At 45.7% G+C, this 19,012-nt stretch overlaps 1 protein-coding gene across 2 annotated transcripts in view; it reads right to left on the bottom strand.

Moving 5' to 3' along the window:
- LOC106605817 (voltage-dependent calcium channel gamma-4 subunit) overlaps positions 1-18,368 on the bottom strand; it is a 47,267-nt gene extending 28,899 nt beyond the window's left edge. For both annotated transcript variants that reach the window (XM_082975528.1, XM_082975527.1), the window contains exon 1: positions 17,751-18,368. The gene's annotated coding sequence lies outside the window, so the exon portion shown is untranslated. The remainder of the gene's footprint in view (positions 1-17,750) is intronic.
- Positions 18,369-19,012: the final 644 nt, after the last annotated feature.

Genomic DNA, 19,012 nt, shown 5'->3' on the forward strand with positions numbered 1-19,012 from the left:
GTTATAGACAAGTGTTGTCTTTGCATTTATGATCGAACAAGAATTAGTGATGTGAAGTGGATCCTAATCGCACAACAGATCACCTTCACTAATATGAAAAGTAAATACATAAACTGCTCCTTCCAAAAACAGGCCCATAAATCACAAAGGAGATATGGATATTTTAGCAGCTGCAGCATTAGCTATTCATTGCACAGATCAACTACCAAATTGCTCTTTGAATAAATTATGACGGCTATGATAACTTTCTTCACACACGTGAAGTGCAGAAGGTCTACAGAAGTAGGATCTTAATTTGATCACCCTGATGCATGAGAACTTTCTTGCTATACAGGACATATAAAACTTGTGTATTTAAGGTTTAAAAAGGCTTCTGAAGTTTGTAATTCCCACTTGATTTTCTCTTATGGAAAATGTATCAACCCCTACAAAAATGTCCATTAATTATAATCCACATAATAATTCACATTTCCTGTTGCTGCAGGATTCTTTTCCTGCTGTAGCAAACTGGCTCAAATGAAGATCCTACATCTGTACGTGACTGGAAAGTGAACACACTAGAGAACATTCTGTCCAGTAAGGTGCCAAGCCTAAGCCTACACACCACAGTTAGAGATTCACAGAGTTCAGAGTTCAGAGTCAATTCATGACCTTGGGACTACAAGACTCTATCTGCGCAAAGCATACTGTAATTCTGAGATATTGAGCATCAAAGTTTTCACATCCCAGATCTCAAAACAGTTTTTTAGTGAATTATTTTTTATAACCCATTAGGGTCCTCATCTTAAAGGTACCTAAAGTGCAGAGTATCAAAATCGTGAGACATTTGTAAATCATTTTTTTAGGGGGGTGCAATCGCACATAGAACCTTGTGGCTCTGAAATGTCAATCTGGGTTCAACCATAAGGTTCTACCTGAAACTTCTGAATTACACATGTTCAGTTTTTAAGAAGACTGTAGCTATTTGAATACATAATTCAATAGCACTATTGTATCAAGATAAAGTAGGCACACATCCTAAAATACATTAAGACATGTATTATGGTCATTAGATTAATTTGTCATCACTGAACAAGGATGTGACAGCGTTGTTTTATTGCTTATGTGCCATTGTTGCTAGCTAGACTAGCCTAGACCCTACTTAGAGGGAGAATACACTACCGTTCAAAGGTTTGGGGTCACTTAGAAATGTCCTTGTTTTTGAAAGATTTTTTTTTTTGTCCATTAAAATAACATCAAATTGATCAGAAATACAGTGTAGACATTGTTAATGTTGTAAATGACTATTGTAGCTGGAAACAGCAGATTTTTAATGGAATATTTACATAGGCGTACAGAGGCCCATTATCAGCAACCATCACTCCTGTGTTCCAATGGCACGTTGTGTTAGCTAATCCAAGTTAAGCATTTTAAAAGGCTAATTTATCATTAGAAAACCCTTTTGCAAATATGTTAGTACAGCTGAAAACTGTTGTTCTGATTAAAGAAGCAATAAAACTGGCCTTCTTCAGAGTACTTGAGTATCTGGAGCATTAGCATTTGTGATTTCGATTACAGGCTCAAAATGGCCAGAAACAAAGAACTTTCCTCTGAAACTCATCAGTCTATTCTTGTTCTGAGAAATGAAGGCTATTCCATGCGAGAAATGTCCAAGAAACTGAAGATCTCGTACAACGCTGTGTACAATTTCCTTCACAGAACAGCGCAAACTGGCTCTAACCAGAATAGAAAGAGGAGTGGGAGGCCCCGGTGCACAACTGAGCAAGAGGAGAAGTACATTAGAGTGTCTAGTTTGAGAAACAGACACCTTACAAATCCTCAACTGGCAGCTTCATTAAATAGTACCCGCAAAACACCAATCTCAACGTCAACAGTGAAGAGGCAACTCCGGGATGCTGGCCTTCTAGGCAGAGTTGCAAAGAAAAAGACATATCTCAGACTGGCCAATAAAAATAAAAGATTAAGATGGGCAAAAGAACACAGACACTGGATAGAGGAAGATTGGGAAAAAGTGTTATGGACAGACGAATCTACATTTGAGGTGTTTGAATCACAAAGAAGGACCTTCGTGAGACGCAAAAAAATAAAAGTGCTTGACGCCATCTGTCAAGCATGGTGGAGGCAATGTGATGGTCTGGGGGTGTTTTGGTGGTGGCAAAGTGGGAGATTTGTACAGGGTAAAAGGGATCTCGAAGAAGGAAGGTTATCACTCCATTTTGCAACATGTTTGAAGGACAGCTAAGTTTGATGGTCACAATTATTATTTAAATTAAAAATCATTATTTATAACCTTGTCAACGTCTTGACTATATTTCCTATTCATTTTGAAACTCATTTCATGTATTTTTTCATGGAAAACAAGGACATTTCTAAGTGACCGCCACCTTTTGAACGGTAGTGTATGTTCTGATTGGTCCATGTGTATTTGTTCAGGCTTGTGATTGAAGATAGAACGTTATAGCATCACGTTCAAATGGGTTTATGCAGAGAGAACCATCTAAACCATCTATGAAGAACCATCTAAAGATCTATTGTATGTGACTAATTCATTTCTCACTAAAATGTCAGCTAGAACCTTATAGTCCCAAGGTTTGGAATTTCTTTCACAATAAGTTGGTTTCACTAAAATCCAGTCAGGAATCACATGTCCATCTATATGCGCCAACCTCTCAGGACCTTAGTCTGTGTTCCATAAGGGTGTCATGTTGTATAAATGATTGGAGACAGGCGCAGGAATACATAATAGGGGGTTTTAATACTCCACCCAAAACACAACATGCCATGAAAGGCACAGGGACGAAACCCAAAACAAACAAGTATACAAAAACACAGGGATGTAACCCAAACAAAAGAGCGAGGTTAAACCTCTAATAAATACACGGGACGAGACACGTAATAACAATACACGTGACGAGACCCATAATAACAAGTGCACAACAATACACGGGACGAGACCCGTAATAACAATACACGGGACGAGACCCATAATAACAATACATGGGACGAGACCCGTAATAACAATACACGGGACGAGACCCGTAATAACAATACACGGGACGAGACCCATAATAACAATACACGGGACGAGACCCATAATAACAATACACGGGACGAGACCCATAATAACAATACACGGGACGAGACCCGTAATAACAATACAAGGGACGAGACCCGTAATAACAATACACGGGACAAGACCCGTAATAACAATATACGGGACGAGACCCGTAATAACAAGTGCACAACAATACAAGGGACGAGACCCGTAATAACAATACACGGAACAAGACCCATAATAACAATACACGGGACGAGACCCGTAATAACAATACACGGGACGAGACCCGTAATAACAAGTGCACAACAATACAAGGGACGAGACCCGTAATAACAATACACGGGACAAGACCCGTAATAACAATACACGGGACGAGACCCGTAATAACAATACACGGGACGAGACCCGTAATAACAATACACGGGACGAGACCCGTAATAACAATACACGGGACGAGACCCGTAATAACAATACACGGGACGAGACCTGTAATAACAAGTGCACAACAATACACGGGACGAGACCCGTAATAACGAGTACACAATAAACGCAGCATGAAAGCCGAAACAACGAAGCTCAGGCACTCACAAGACCAACGGACATGGGAACAACAACCGACAAGACAATGGTGAACAGAGGGCACATATATACAATTACTAATCAGGGGAATAGGAATCAGGTGTGCATAATGAGGCAGTTCAGTGACGCCTAGAGTCCGGTGACGTAGACCTCCGGAACTGGTGTACGGAATGAGCAGCAGTACCAGGGGAATCTGTGACAAAAGGGAGGAGGACGAAATCTACTAAGATACACTGTTAAGCAATTCTACTTATGATAATGGCATGATTGCATCCCTGAATGATACAAATATAGATAGGCACTGAAAATAGATTCCTCGTGAGCGATACTTTGTGGAATCTACAGGACTCAAATGACAACACAATAGAAGCAATAGACTAAAATACATTAGAACATAACAGCGAATAGAAGACAAACTAACAGATGTTCTGCGTCTATAGCTTCTCTGTGACATTAGTCTCATTCACCAGACAAGTCTCTGAGAACAGAAACAGGAAGCTTAGAAGCCTGGCTCATAAGACTACAACGACATTATCAACATACAACACGCAGACCAACTGAAAGCATCACAGTCATTATGAGCAGGGAGGCTTGTGTGTAAGATCAGGCTGCAGATGAGAGTCTGGCAGGAGGAGGAGGCTGAGCTGGAACACCTGAGCCTTGTCCTGACTCCTGGGTCTACACAGCTGGCACCTTGAGCAAGGCTCCACATGGACAGACACACACACACACAAACACGCACTCACATGCTTGCACGCACGGACACACACGCACGCATGCATGCACACACGCACATGTGCGCACATGCATAGAGTAAAATGTTCATGCAGAGAGAAAGACAAATTATATAATCAGTTGCGATTCATTTTTGTTTCACCCAGTGGAAAGCATTTAGTCACAGAGCACATCAATCAAACAGGACCTGGAAGAGTAATGCTATATCTCTGACTTATCACCGAAATACTGGAATACAGGTTTGGTTGAACAGCACTGCCCCCCTTGGACGGTGCCTCTCTAATCTACATATGCTACTTAGGAACACATTTTAATTTGGCCGATAAAGGACATGCATTGAAAATGTAGTTAATTAATTGAGAAATAATTTTGTGCAACCGAATGAAAACAGAATAGAGGCCAACCCTGCCAGAAAGACACTGCTGAAAGTGATTCAAACACCAGAAATATTCCACATTGATATCAGGAACCCCCAGGAACCCAACATTTCCCCTAACCATTGATACAGGGTCAGATGGTTTCATCTCCCTATGGAGAAGGTTAGGACTGGGAGTAGAGTTGTCTGATCCTAGATCTGTAGTTAAGGGAATCCTGGAACCTCTAAAGCAAGCTTCAGTTGCAGAGGCCTGGCTGGGAGACAGTCAACACCTGAGAGGCTCCCACAGTAACATGCTGACTACACCTGCCACGCGCGTGCGTCCACATGCCCCATCGCACACATGTTGATTTTCTATCCACACCAGATGACACGCAGGTTAAAATAGCAAAACCAACTGTGAACCAATTCATTTGGGAGCATGTCAAAACACACATGAAACGTTCATGGACATTTAGCTAGCTTGATGTTGCTGGAAGAGGAACGATGGGTTGTTATTTTACCTGAAATGCATATGGTCCTTTTTTTTTTGCTGGTTCTTTGTAGAATTTGGACCAGGAATCGTACAAAATGTTGTGTTTCTCTACTCTGAGTATTAACATTGAGCAATCCTGTTCTGAGCCAATGCATTCTAACAACCTAATAAATACATTTCATATATGCTATTGCAAAAATAATCCTTTGGTTATGTTTATGAAGGTATATGGTAACAAATGTTTTTCATTTGTTAATGTTACTGTAGGCTATATGTAAAAACAATTCAAGTGTTTTACACCATCACAATGAAATGCATTATTATTTCATTAAGGGAGGTCTTAAGGAAACTTACAAAATGTATTGTATTTCAAATGAACAGAACAGCATATTTTAACTTGTATTATGTTACTAGTCTGTGCTTAGTAGGATATGGCTATGCTGCTGCAAGTGTTCAATTATAGATCGCATGGAATAGCGGATATAATAATCTACATTTTGAAATAGAGCCCTTGCCTTAATTTTAAGCGTTGCTTGGCAAATGTACAGTATGTGTTTTAGAAACATTCTAACCTGCTCTTTCCAATTGGTTATGAAATTAAAATGTCGTACCTGCAGGAAGGATGATTTAAAAAAAAGTTGCTTTCTGGTAAGCTCTGTTCCCTTTGTCAATTACTCATACTGCACTGCAATCTCTTCATTCACAAGGCAATTGATAATATTGTCACCCATCAGACTATTGTCAATTTAAACCTGTTTTTAGGCTACATCTATTATTATAGGCCTATGTTTGAAATTAGTTTTGATCTAGTTTAGGTGTACAGTAGACCATTGTCAGATAGCAGCCAACTGTCAGGTGAAGGAAGGGGGGGGGGCATGTCCTCCTAAAACTGCTTAGTTATGGAAATTCTAACAAAGGCAGTGTGTTGAATAGACTTATTTAGGAAAAGTTAAGAAAAGTTAAGGACGGGGCGGGTGTAACTTTGAAAATGGCAGAGTAATTAAAATGTTAAATTCATATGACCTTAAAATGATGCTCTCAGCGCTTCAAGTGTTAATCTACAGATAAAAGGTGAAACTGTTCGTTTTTAGTTAGTTATCTGTGATTAATCTCTCCTCGTTCATCTTACAAATACCAAGGTGGGTTTGTATGCTCCTGAAAACCAATGATTAAATGGGAGAGGTGGGACTTACAACACGTCAAGCAAGTTCTATTTTAGCGCCTGTGTAACGGCTGTCTTCTGTAGAAATGGACCAAGGCGCAGCAGGTATGTGAATACTCATCTTTAATTAAAATAAAGGAGTAGAGCATCCACTTAACAATACAAACAATATATACGACAGGAACAGTTTTGCAGGCACACAACACGCAGTGCAAAAACAACTACCCACAAAACCAAGTGACAAACATACTCCTACATATATGACTCCCAATCAGGAACAACGATCCCCAGCTGTTCCTGATCAGGAGTCACAAGACCAACACAGAACAATCACACACACAAGACTGCCACGTCCTGACCCCAAAACTACAACAACAGCTCCATCTGCTGGTCAGGACGTGACAGTACCCCCCCCTCAAGGTGCAGACCCCGGAATGCACCTAACAACGAAAAAACACCAACAAACAAAGTCCCCAACAAAACCCATAAACAATAACCCCTAAACAATAAGGGAGGGAAGGGAGGGTGGCTGCCGTCAACGACGGCACTGTGCTACACCCTCCCTCCCCAACCCACCTATCCTGGAGGTGGCTCCGGTGCAGGACGTGGACCCTGCTCCACCCTCGGCGTCGCCCACTTCGGTGGAGCCGATAGCTGCGCCAGGCAGACGGACCCCTCGAGCCGGGCCGGAGGACAGGAGGGCCCCTCGGGCTGGGCCGGGGGACAGGAGGGCCCCTCGGGCTGGGCCGGGGGACAGGAGGGCCCCTCGGGCTGGGCCGGGGGACAGGAGGGCCCCTCGGGCTGGGCCGGGGGACAGGAGGGCCCCTCGGGCTGGGCCGGGGGACAGGAGGGCCCCTCGGGCTGGGCCGGGGGGCAGGAGGGCCCCTCGGGCTGGGCCGGGGAGCAGGAGGGCCCCTCGGGCTGGGCCGGGGAGCAGGAGGGCCCCTCGGGCTGGGCCGGGGAGCAGGAGGGCCCCTCGGGCTGGGCCGGAGAGCAGGAGGGCCCCTCGGGCTGGGCCGGAGAGCAGGAGGGCCCCTCGGGCTGGGCCGGAAGGCATGCGGGCCACTCGGGCTGGGCCGGAAGGCATGCGGGCCACTCGGGCTGGGCCGGAAGGCATGCGGGCCACTCGGGCTGGGCCGGAAGGCATGCGGGCCACTCGGGCTGGGCCGGAAGGCATGCGGGCCACTCGGGCTGGGCCGGAAGGCATGCGGGCCACTCGGGCTGGGCCGGAAGGCATGCGGGCCACTCGGGCTGGGCCGGAGGGCAGGAGGACCACTCGGGCTGGGCCGGAGGGCAGGAGGACCACTCGGGCTGGACCGGAGGGCAGGAGGACCACTCGGGCTGGACCGGAGGGCAGGAGGACCACTCGGGCTGGACCGGAGGGCAGGAGGACCACTCGGGCTGATCCTGACAGGCCGGGCACCCTGGCAGATCAGGGCAGGCGGGCACCTCTGGCAGAACCGGGCAGTCCGGCCACTCTGGCAGAACAGGGCAGTCCGGCCACTCTGGCAGAACAGGGCAGTCCGGCCACTCTGGCAGAACAGGGCAGTCCGGCCACTCTGGCAGAACAGGGCAGTCCGGCCACTCTGGCAGAACAGGGCAGTCCGGCCACTCCGGCAGAACAGGGCAGTCCGGCCACTCCGGCAGAACAGGGCAGTCCGGCCACTCCGGCAGAACAGGGCAGTCCGGCCACTCCGGCAGTTCAGGGCAGTCCGGCCACTCCGGCAGTTCAGGGCAGTCCGGCCACTCCGGCAGTTCAGGGCAGTCCGGCCACTCCGGCAGTTCAGGGCAGTCCGGCCACTCCGGCAGTTCAGGGCAGTCCGGCCACTCCGGCAGTTCAGGGCAGTCCGGCCACTCCGGCAGTTCAGGGCAGTCCGGCCACTCCGGCAGTTCAGGGCAGTCCGGCCACTCCGGCAGTTCAGCGCAGTCCGGCCACTCCGGCAGTTCAGCGCAGTCCGGCCACTCCGGCAGTTCAGCGCAGTCCGGCCACTCCGGCAGTTCAACGCAGTCCGGCCACTCCGGCGACTGTTGACTGGCGGGCAGCTCCGACGACTGTTGACTGGCGGGCAGCTCCGACGACTGTTGACTGGCGGGCAGCTCCGACGACTGTTGACTGGCGGGCAGCTCCGACGACTGTTGACTGGCGGGCAGCTCCGACGACTGTTGACTGGCGGGCAGCTCTGACGACTGTTGACTGGCGGGCAACTCTGGTGACTGTTGACTGGCGGGCAGCTCTGATGACGACTGTTGACTCCTGATGCGTGGGGCAGGTATTGGACGTACCAGCCTGGAGACACGCACCTCCATGCTAGTGTGTCTAGCGGGAAACACCGGACCGAAAGGGCGCACTGGCGGTCTTGAGTGCAGGGTTGGCATCACCCCTTCCGGCTCGATGCTCCCCTTGCCCTGGCACCTGCGGGGCGCTGGTACTGGGCGAAGTGGGTTGTGCGTCCGTATAGGCGAGATGGTGCGCACCTCAGCGTAACATGACGCCCTCCACCTCGTACGCACCTCCCTGTAGTCACGGGTAGCTGGCTTACGGCTCTTCCCTGGCCTGGCCAAACTACCCGTGTGCCCCCCCCAAAAAAAATCTTGGGGCTGCCTCTCGGGTTCCCTTAGCTCCCTTAACTTGTCCGCCCAGAATTTTCTTTCGTCCTGCCAGGTCCATTCTTCCATTTTCTTCTCCTGTGGCTTCCTCCTCTTCTGCTGCTTGGTCCTTTGGTGGGTAGTTCTGTAACGGCTGTCTTCTGTAGAAATGGACCAAGGCGCAGCAGGTATGTGAATACTCATCTTTAATTAAAATAAAGGAGTAGAGCATCCACTTAACAATACAAACAATATATACGACAGGAACAGTTTTGCAGGCACACAACACGCAGTGCAAAAACAACTACCCACAAAACCAAGTGACAAACATACTCCTACATATATGACTCCCAATCAGGAACAACGATCCCCAGCTGTTCCTGATCAGGAGTCACAAGACCAACACAGAACAATCACACACACAAGACTGCCACGTCCTGACCCCAAAACTACAACAACAGCTCCATCTGCTGGTCAGGACGTGACAGCCTGGCTCTTATACGACCACTGATCAGCACTTTTACACTGTAAAACTGAGTCTTATATGACCACTGATCAGCACTTTTACACTGTAAAACTGAGTCTTATATGACCACTGATCAGCACTTTTACACTGTAAAACTGAGTCTTATATGACCACTGATCAGCACTTTTACACTGTAAAAATGAGTCTTATATGACCACTGATCAGCACTTTTACACTGTAAAACTGAGTCTTATACGACCACTGATCAGCACTTTTACACTGTAAAACTGAGTCTTATACGACCACTGATCAGCACTTTTACACTGTAAAACTGAGTCTTATACGACCACTGATCAGCACTTTTACACTGTAAAACTGAGTCTTATACGACCACTGATCAGCACTTTTACACTGTAAAACTGAGTCTTATATGACCACTGATCAGCACTTTTACACTGTAAAACTGAGTCTTATATGACCACTGATCAGCACTTTTACACTGTAAAACTGAGTCTTATATGCCTATGAAGAGTCTATTTGGATGATACAGAGACAACACAAACAACAGCAATGTGGGCATGCACACAGAAACACGCACACACACACACACACACACACACACACACACACACACACACACACACACACACACACACACACACACGAGCATAATATACAGTCAATATAAACATCATCTAAACATCTAAACCATTAACACTCCATCACTTTACAGTAGATCAATGGAAAGTGCTTTAGCCAACTACATTGTCATGGGCCCACGCACACACACACAAGGACACACACACACAGGCAGGGGGCCCATGTTGTGTGACTGTTGTTCACTGAGCATGACAGTCAGAAGGAGGAGGCGGTCCTGTGAAGTCTTTTATCTCTGCTCTTTACACTCAGTGACTCTACACAGGCAGAGTGGCTTTATGTCTCAGATACCATAGGGCTGATTTATCACACTGATATACAGCACCACCACATCATGCAATACACCAGCTAGTTCATTTCCATGACAGGAAAACACAGGTGATGTACAGTCGTGGCCAAAAGTTTTGAGAATGGCACAAATATTAATTTTCACAAAGTCTGCTGCCTCAGTTTGTATGATGGCAATTTGCATATACTCCAGATTGTTATGAAGAGTGATCAGATTAATTGCAATTAATTGCAAAGTCCCTCTTTGCCATGCAAATGAACTGAATCCCCCAAAAACATTTCCACTGCATTTCAGCCCTGCCACAAAAGGACCAGCTGACATTATGTCAGTGATTCTCTCGTTAACACAGGTGTGAGTGTTGACGAGGACAAGGCTGGTGATCACTCTGTCATGCTGATTGAGTTCGAATAACAGACTGGAAGCTTCAAAAGGAGGGTGGTGCTTGGAATCATTGTTCTTCCTCTGTCAAACATGGTTACCTGCAAGGAAACATGTGCCGTCATCATTGATTTGCACAAAAAGGGCTTCACAGGAAAGGATATTGCTGCCAGTAAGATAGCACCTAAATCAACCATTTATCGGATCATCAAGAATTTCAAGGAGATTGGTTCAATTGTTGTGAAGAAGGCTTCAGGGCGCCCAAGAAAGTCCAGCAAGCACCAGGACTGTCTCCTAAAGTTGATTCAGCTGCGGGATCGGGGCACCACCAGTACAGAGCTTGCTCAGGAATGGCAGCAGGCAGGTGTGAGTGCATCTGCACGCACAGTGAGGCGAAGACTTTTGGAGGATGGCCTGGTGTCAAGAAGGGCAGCAAAGAAGCCACTTCTCTCCAGGAAAAACATCAGGACAGACTGATATTCTGCAAAAGGTACAGGGATTCTACTGCTGAGGACTGGGGTAAAGTCATTTTCTCTGATGAATCCCCTTTCCGATTGTTTTGGGCATCCGGTAAAAAGCTTGTTCAGAGAAGACAAGGTGAGCGCTACCATCAGTCCTGTGTCATTTTCCCATGATGTCAAGCAAAGGCACTGAGTTTGAAGGTAGGCCTTGAAATACATCCGCAGGTACACCTCCAATTGACTCAAATGATGTCAATTAACCTATCAGAAGCTTCAAAAGCCACGACATCATTTTCTGGAATGTTCCAAGCTGTTTAAAGTCACAGTCAACTTAATGTATGTAAAACTTCTGACCCACTGGAATTGTGATACAGTGAATTATAAGTGAAATAACCTGTCTGTAAACAATTGTTGGAAAAATTACTTGTGTCATGCACAAAGTAGATGTCCTAACCGACTTGCCAGAACTATAGTTTGTTAACAAGAAATTTGTGGAGTGGTTGAAAAATGAGTTTTAATGACTCCAACCTAAGTGTATGTAAACTTCCGACTTCAACTGTATTTACACTGCAGTGTGTGAAGTCCTCCATTGGAACTCTGAGATAGATGTTCATTGTGGATCTGAGACCAGAACGGGAATGGGATGAAAAACTCAGCCAACCCCCCCGCCCCCCTTCAGCTAATTTCACCTACATTTATCATGGCGAAAAAAGCATTTTTGTTTTCAAACATTTTTACAATATATTCAATTTTGACTTTGTGGCTGTGGAATCTAGTGGAAACAGTTTATCATCCGCACAAGGCTATAAAATCACTGCACCAGTTTTATGCACTGCCTTTGTCAATCTTGATTCGTCCAAATAATCAATGAGGAAAATCCCAAACCAGGAACTACAGCTGTTTGTAATCACATACATTTACGTGAGCCTTGACGTGTATTAGTAGATGTGTATTAGTGTTGTCACGATACCAGAATTTTTACTCCAGAATGACCACCTGTTACGCGAGTGCAGCATCAAAAGGACCTTGTGGCTGCAATGAGCCAAGATAATTTGCTAGCTAGCATTAAACTTATCTTATAAAAAACAATCAAAAAAATTAATCGTCCGATTAATCGGTATCGGTTTGTTTTGGTCCTCCAATAATCGGTATCGGCGTTGAAAAATCATAATCGGTCAACCTCAAGTGTGCATGCATTGAGTTATTGAGCTTGTTTTGGCTACAGATGAAAAACAAAATGTTTCTCTTCCATTTGGGAATTATTTTATAAAAGTTATTGCTGTCTTTTTCAGACCCATGACGTCATTCACACACACAGTCAGTTCGAGGCTGGAGATGTGAGGCGAAAGTGAATTAATCAAGTTTTTGGTGACAATCAGCTTTAAAATCAGCAATATTTTGCTCAATGGTTTGCAAAAAAGGTACCATGGTAGTGAATTGATGTTAGCTTCACTTGTAAGCTAGCAATGAAAGTTAGCCTACAAAGCTGGAAGCTAACAGCATCTTCTTGCATTGTAAAGTGTTCTAGACTGTAATGGACATTGTCATGCGAACAGACTCCCAGTTGAAACATTTCTACATGCCGTGTTGCATTATTCAAGTGTGTTAACTTCTGTGCAGCATAATAAGTGGTGATGCAGCCCAGACTCCCAGTGAGAGCAGTGTTTCCTCAGGACAGGCTACAGCTAGCAATGAGGAAGTGGAGCAGGCATGATGCGCTTGCACTATAAGCAGACATTGGCTGCGCTGATAGAAAGACTTGATCCTCTCTCAATCAGTAGACGACGTGAGACACATTTGACTGGTGAGAGACTGCAGAAAGACTGGGGAGAGACTGGGGAGACACTGTGGGGAGAGACTGGCGAGAGACTGGAGAGAGAGACTGGAGAGGGACTGGGAAGAGACTGGAGAGAGACTGGGAAGAGACTGGAGAGAGACTGGGAAGAGACTGGAGAGAGACTGGGGAGAGACTGGAGAGAGACTGGAAAGAGACTGAGGAAAGACTGGAGAGAGACTGGAGAGAGACTGGGGAGAGACTGGAGAGAGACTGGAAAGAGACTGAGGAAAGACTGGAGAGAGACTGAGGAGAGACTGGAGAGAGACTGGAGAGAGACTGGAGAGAGAGTGGGGAAAGACTGGAGAGAGACTGGAAAGAGACTGGGGACGCAAGACTGGAGAGACACTGGAAAGAGATGAGAAAAGACTGGAGAGAGACTGGGGAGAGAATGGAGAGAGATTGGAGAGAGACTGGGGAGAGAATGGGGAGAGACAGAGAGACTGGAGAGAGACTGGAGAGAGACTGGAGAGAGACTGGGGAGAGACTGGGGAGAGACTGGGGAGAGAGTGAGAGAGTCTGGGGAGAGACTGGTTGGAAACTGGGGAAGAGACTTGAGAGAGACTGGGAAGAGACTGGGGGAGAGATTGCAGAGACTAGGTACACTATAATGAGAGTCTGAGTAAGGAGAGGCTGGTTAAGGAGAGTCTGGTAAGGAGAGACGGGTTAAGGATAGACTGGTTACTGAGAGGCTGGCTAATGAGAGGCTGGTTAATGAGAGACTGGTTAATGAAAGGCTGGTTAATGAGAGGCTGGTTAATGAGAGGCTGGTTAAGGAGAGGCTGGTTAAGGAGAGGCTGGGTATGGAGAGGCTGGGTAAGGAGAGACGGGTTAAGGAGAGGCTGGGTAAGGAGAGGCTGGGTAAGGAGAGACTGGGTAAGGAGAGGCTGGGTAAGGAGAGGCTGGGTAAGGAGAGGCTGGGTAAGAAGAGATTGGGTAAGGAGAGGCTTGTTAAGGAGAGGCTGGGTAAGGAGAGGCTGGGTAAGGAGAGACTGGGTAAGGAGAGGCTGGGTAAGAAGAGGCTGGGTAAGGAGAGGCTGGGTAAGGAGAGACTGGGTAAGGAGAGGCTAGTTAAGGAGAGGCTGGGTAAGGAGAGGCTGGGTAAGGAGAGGCTGGGTAAGGAGAGTCTGGAGAGAAGAATGGGAGCCCAGAACCATAGTCATAAAAGGCAGCCCTGCTACAACAGCATTGATCCTCTGAACAATTGCTGCATGACAGAAATTATGATCATTGCAGAACTCAACTACTGCGTTTCACTAAAGAGAGAAACAGAGGGAGTAAGAGAAAGGGAGACGGGGGGAGAAGAAATCATTCCTTCCTGGGACTGGAATTACAGTATAGTGAAATGACAAGAAAAGAGATGGAAAGGGGAAAAGAAAGAGGAAATGTTCAAAAGTTTCAGATATTCTGTCCAACTGTTCTAGGTCACCCATAAATTGGCTGATATAACTTTTACCCCTAGGCTAGTGCTCCTCATTGTGTAGTGGGTGTTCCACATTGACATTGGATGAAGTGAGTTCCCCCTTTCAATGTAAAGCAATTTGTCATTTTGAACAAAAATGTATATTCAAACATGCCCAACACCAAGATTACAAACAGAAACCAATTGGAGCCACATTTCCTAGATGGAATGACCCAGCACCTCAATCAGAGCAACCTGGAAACAGTGTCCTCAAACAGAGAAGGAAAAGGACAATGGTCAGCGGCCTATAATGATCCCCAGTAAGGCAGGCAGCAGAGCTAGACAGAGCAGAGGCCTGGCCTCAGTAACACCAGAACAGTAACTGATGACAGATTGAGAGTCAGATAAGTGGAACTGATAGGGCCCTCTATAAACCTATGTCATAAAGAATTACACTTTCTATGAATCACCTAAGAAAAGTGTGATTAATTAGTGCGTAACACTTATATATCATGCCGTTTAAAGACACGTGCTGGATACATGGAGGCCTGGATGTCTCTGTCTAATTGTCAGAAGGTCCCTTTGGTTTGTCGTAAACTGACTATGACATTAAATCTCAAACTGATCAAACAGTACTATCTGTTCAATGTAAATGTAATATCTATGGGGTACTGCATATCTATTATTGATTATCTATGGGAGACCTGCAGATCTACAACACACCTCATTCCAGGGGCGCAACTTTGGTTTTAGAAGTGGGGGGACAAAATCTTTTTTATATAACAAAAATGTATCCAGTCGGATAAACACTCCAAACAGCCTACCCGACTGCTCGGAGGCGTCCACATGGTCCTAAAGCTCACCGTTGCCTCAGATTCTACCACATTCCAATGATAAAACTGGGGGGGACTAAAATACAATTTCAGAATATGGGGGGGAACCTCCCCAGTGAAAGTTGCGCCCCTGCCGGATTCAACTAGTTGATTAGTACTATAGACAAACTGTAGCAGGGGTTGAGTTGACATGGATCTTTATCTTACTGGGTCTCACCAATACACCAGCGTAGTAGCATGGATTTTACCTTGCTGCATAGAACACTGAACAACAGACAATTGAGAAGCAGTTTGGTGAGTGACAATAAATCAAACAGCTCTCAATGTGGAGGGCTTCTAAATGCATTACAAGTCTATCCAGCTAGCTCACAGTCTACAAGTCTATTCAGCTAGCTCACAGTCTACAAGTCTATCCAGCTAGCTCACAGTCTACAAGTCTATTCAGCTAGCTCACAGTCTACAAGTCTATCCAGCAAGCTCACAGTCTACAACTCTATTCAGCTAGCTCAACTTCCCATAGGTGCTCTATCACAGTGGTTCCCAAACTGTGGAGCGAGAGGTCGACACGGGGGTGGAGGGGGTGGGGGGGGTGGGGGGTCACCCTCCCCCAAATTATTATACTTTTTTTTTTAAAGGAACTCAGACCGGCTTTAAACTTACTCTTTCAAGTTGTAATAGTAGAATGCACAAGGTACAATTTCAAAATTCGGTAGTGCATCATCAGTTCCTCTTGTCGTGTCAGTCATAGCATAACTTAGCGAGCTATTTATAACACACAATGTTCCCCAATGCTGGAAGGGGGGCCCAGAGTGAAAAACTTTGGGAACCCCTGTTCAAGCTTACAGGGCTGCTATAAGAAAGGGTGAACAGACCGCAGTCCTAATATTCTGAGGGAAATGAATCAGGAGAAAGTAATTATGCTATAATTATGACCACCATATAAAGCTCTATTATTGTAGTGGATTGTGAATGTATCAGCCCAACAACTTGGACTATGTTATTATATCAAGAGGTCAGACGATGCAATGGCATGGTTCCTGACAGTGCTGCAGCTGCAGTAGATGGCTACATGCATGGAAGAGCAAGGCCCCTCTGGACAGTCACACACATCATCACAGAACAACAACCAATACAGAGAGCATGTCTGAGGGGGATGCTGTGTGGTCAGGAGAAAACAGAGCTGCAGAAATTTTTGAGAGAGAGAGAGAGAGAGAGAGAGAGAGAAAGAGAGTGAGAGAGAGAGAAGAGAGAGAGAGAGAGAGAGAGAGCATGAGAGAGAAAGAGAGAGAGAGAGAGAGAGAAAGAAAGAGAAAGAGAGTGAGAGAGAGAGAAAGAGAGAGAGAGAGAGAGAGAGAGAGAGAGAGAGAGAGAGAAAGAGAGTGAGAGAGAGAGAAAGAGAGAGAGAGAGAGAGAGGAGAGAGGGGCCTATGGCCATTTATAGAGAAAAAATACAAATACTTATGAGCTACATGTCATACCAAAGATGCTGTTCTGCATTCTAGACACTTAAACACACACTAATGTGAAATACCACTTGGGCACACCATTCCACCTCAGCTTTCATAATCATATGGAGAATTCATGATTGAACAACCTATGTGTGGGATTAATAGTTATGTATGGATCTAAGAGAAAAAAGGCATGTGTGGTGGTCCTCTGGGGAGAAGAGGCAGAGGCCTCAAAACAAGATGGTCACAAATGACATGCCCATAAGATCATGCGGTGCATTTAGGCTACAGCATGAAACTAATATAGGCTTCCATAGTTATTGGCGCACTTGAGCATTCAGGCAGAGATAGACAGTGTGAAGGATGGATGTTATGAAAGCAATGCCATACAGACACATGTTCGATACAGCACGACAGACAGAGCCGCAACGGAGAGCATGGAGAGACTGAAATACAGCGATGCGGACCGCAGTGCATTCATTAATACAGTATACACATCACACTGACTGCACTGACTCCACCGTGGAAAATGGACGCCTAGTGTTACGCGACCGACCGACCGGCATAGTGCGTGAGAACTCGTTAGACTGAGGATCAAAGACACATTCACACACTATGACCTCAAACACATTGAAAATGTGCAGGACATTCTCATACATGCATATTAAACACCTGTATACACGGATTTATATGGATGCGCTGTCGCCCGCGCTCAAACGCGATATTATAGGGATAATATGTAGTTGCATTCGAAGCATAATTTCTGCTCTTGTATTGTAATTTGCAGAACAAAGGCACATTAATTGGACGTATAATTGCCTACATTCATGGTCTGTTACTGTTGCAGTGAGTTGCGAGCAGCGTGAAACGAATTGGTAGGAGAATGTAGCTTGCAAATAACCATCGATTGATTGGTTTTTCGTTAAACCAAATACAAGCACTTAAAAAGGACCAATATTATAACCTAAATTACAAGCCCCGAATGTAAATAATCTTATAGACAAGTCTTACCTGCAGGCTTATTATTTCAGAAGCTTATTCGAAGACCGTCGCACTCCCAAAGAGAGGAAAAGGAGATGGAGAGAAAAAGAGAGAGAGGGGGTGGACGACAAATAACGGCCTCGAAATAACAAACAGGGGGTAATAAGACAAAATTAGGTGAAAAAAATACCGTGTAAGAAACTGTATGTCTTTTCTCTACTAAACATAACTCAGCCATATGATGAAATGGTTTTAACAGATATACAGCGGATACACAGACACACATCAGTGAAACACGGATTTGTCTACAGTAGATGTAGCCAATGCGTGTGTGTACTCGGTGAGAATGCGTCTCCCCTCCCCTCCAGTCGCACGAGTGCTAGTTCGCTCTGTCTGCCCGTCCGTTCCTCTATCTATCTCTCACACCGAGCCCTCGACGTAAGCAACTTGTCGCATCCGACCGAACTCTTCAGTGATGTGAACGGATAAGCTTGGCTACTCGAAAATCAGAATAAGCTGGCTATTCATTTGCTGTTGTGCTTGTAGGCTACAACAGGGCTCTTCTGTTTGGGGCAACACAGATGCTAAAACCACAGTCTTTTGGCAATCATCATTTTTCTACATGTGGTTATTGGCGCGTGTGTGTACGTGCGTCAGTTGCGTGCACGCCTAAATAGCATGCTAGCCATGACCAAGTTAAGAGTGTTATTGATGTCGATATGTTGTTGAAGGTCGGCAGGATGGAGATTCATCTGGATTGTTTTTTTATTTTCATACAACAACAAAAATATGATGACCATTTCCACCGCTGTCTAAAGAAATGCAGGGCTGTGAGCATTGCGGTAGCACAGTTCCGCGGAGAGAGAGAGAGAGAGAGAGAGAGAGATGCCACGCATAATTGTGTAGAGGGGAGGGGATAAAAACGGTAACCGTAGACTATTTTTGGTAAGATGGTGACTCGAGACCACAGAAGGAAAAATGCCCTGTTTTCCCGCGCCTAATAATAATTATGTCATCATCTCCTTGACTCAAATACACACTGCTGCTGGAAATACTGTCATCTTCTGAGGCATGATTCAACAACGGCTGGTTTGTAGGTTGACATATAGCCAGTGGTTCCTGTACACCGCCACTATTCTAATTCAGTGCGTGTGTATTTGTGTGTGAACCAGGCGACCTGAGGACTGGCTGAAAGATGACCTTCAATGGCTTTAAAATGGCTTTACCCATTCCCTTCCTCCCTTCCTCTCTTCATCACCCTCTCTATCTTACACACACATACATACATACAC

Source organism: Salmo salar, chromosome 05 (assembly GCF_965601325.2).
Source record: "Salmo salar chromosome 05, fSalSal1, whole genome shotgun sequence".
Classification (NCBI taxonomy): Eukaryota; Metazoa; Chordata; class Actinopteri; order Salmoniformes; family Salmonidae; genus Salmo; species Salmo salar.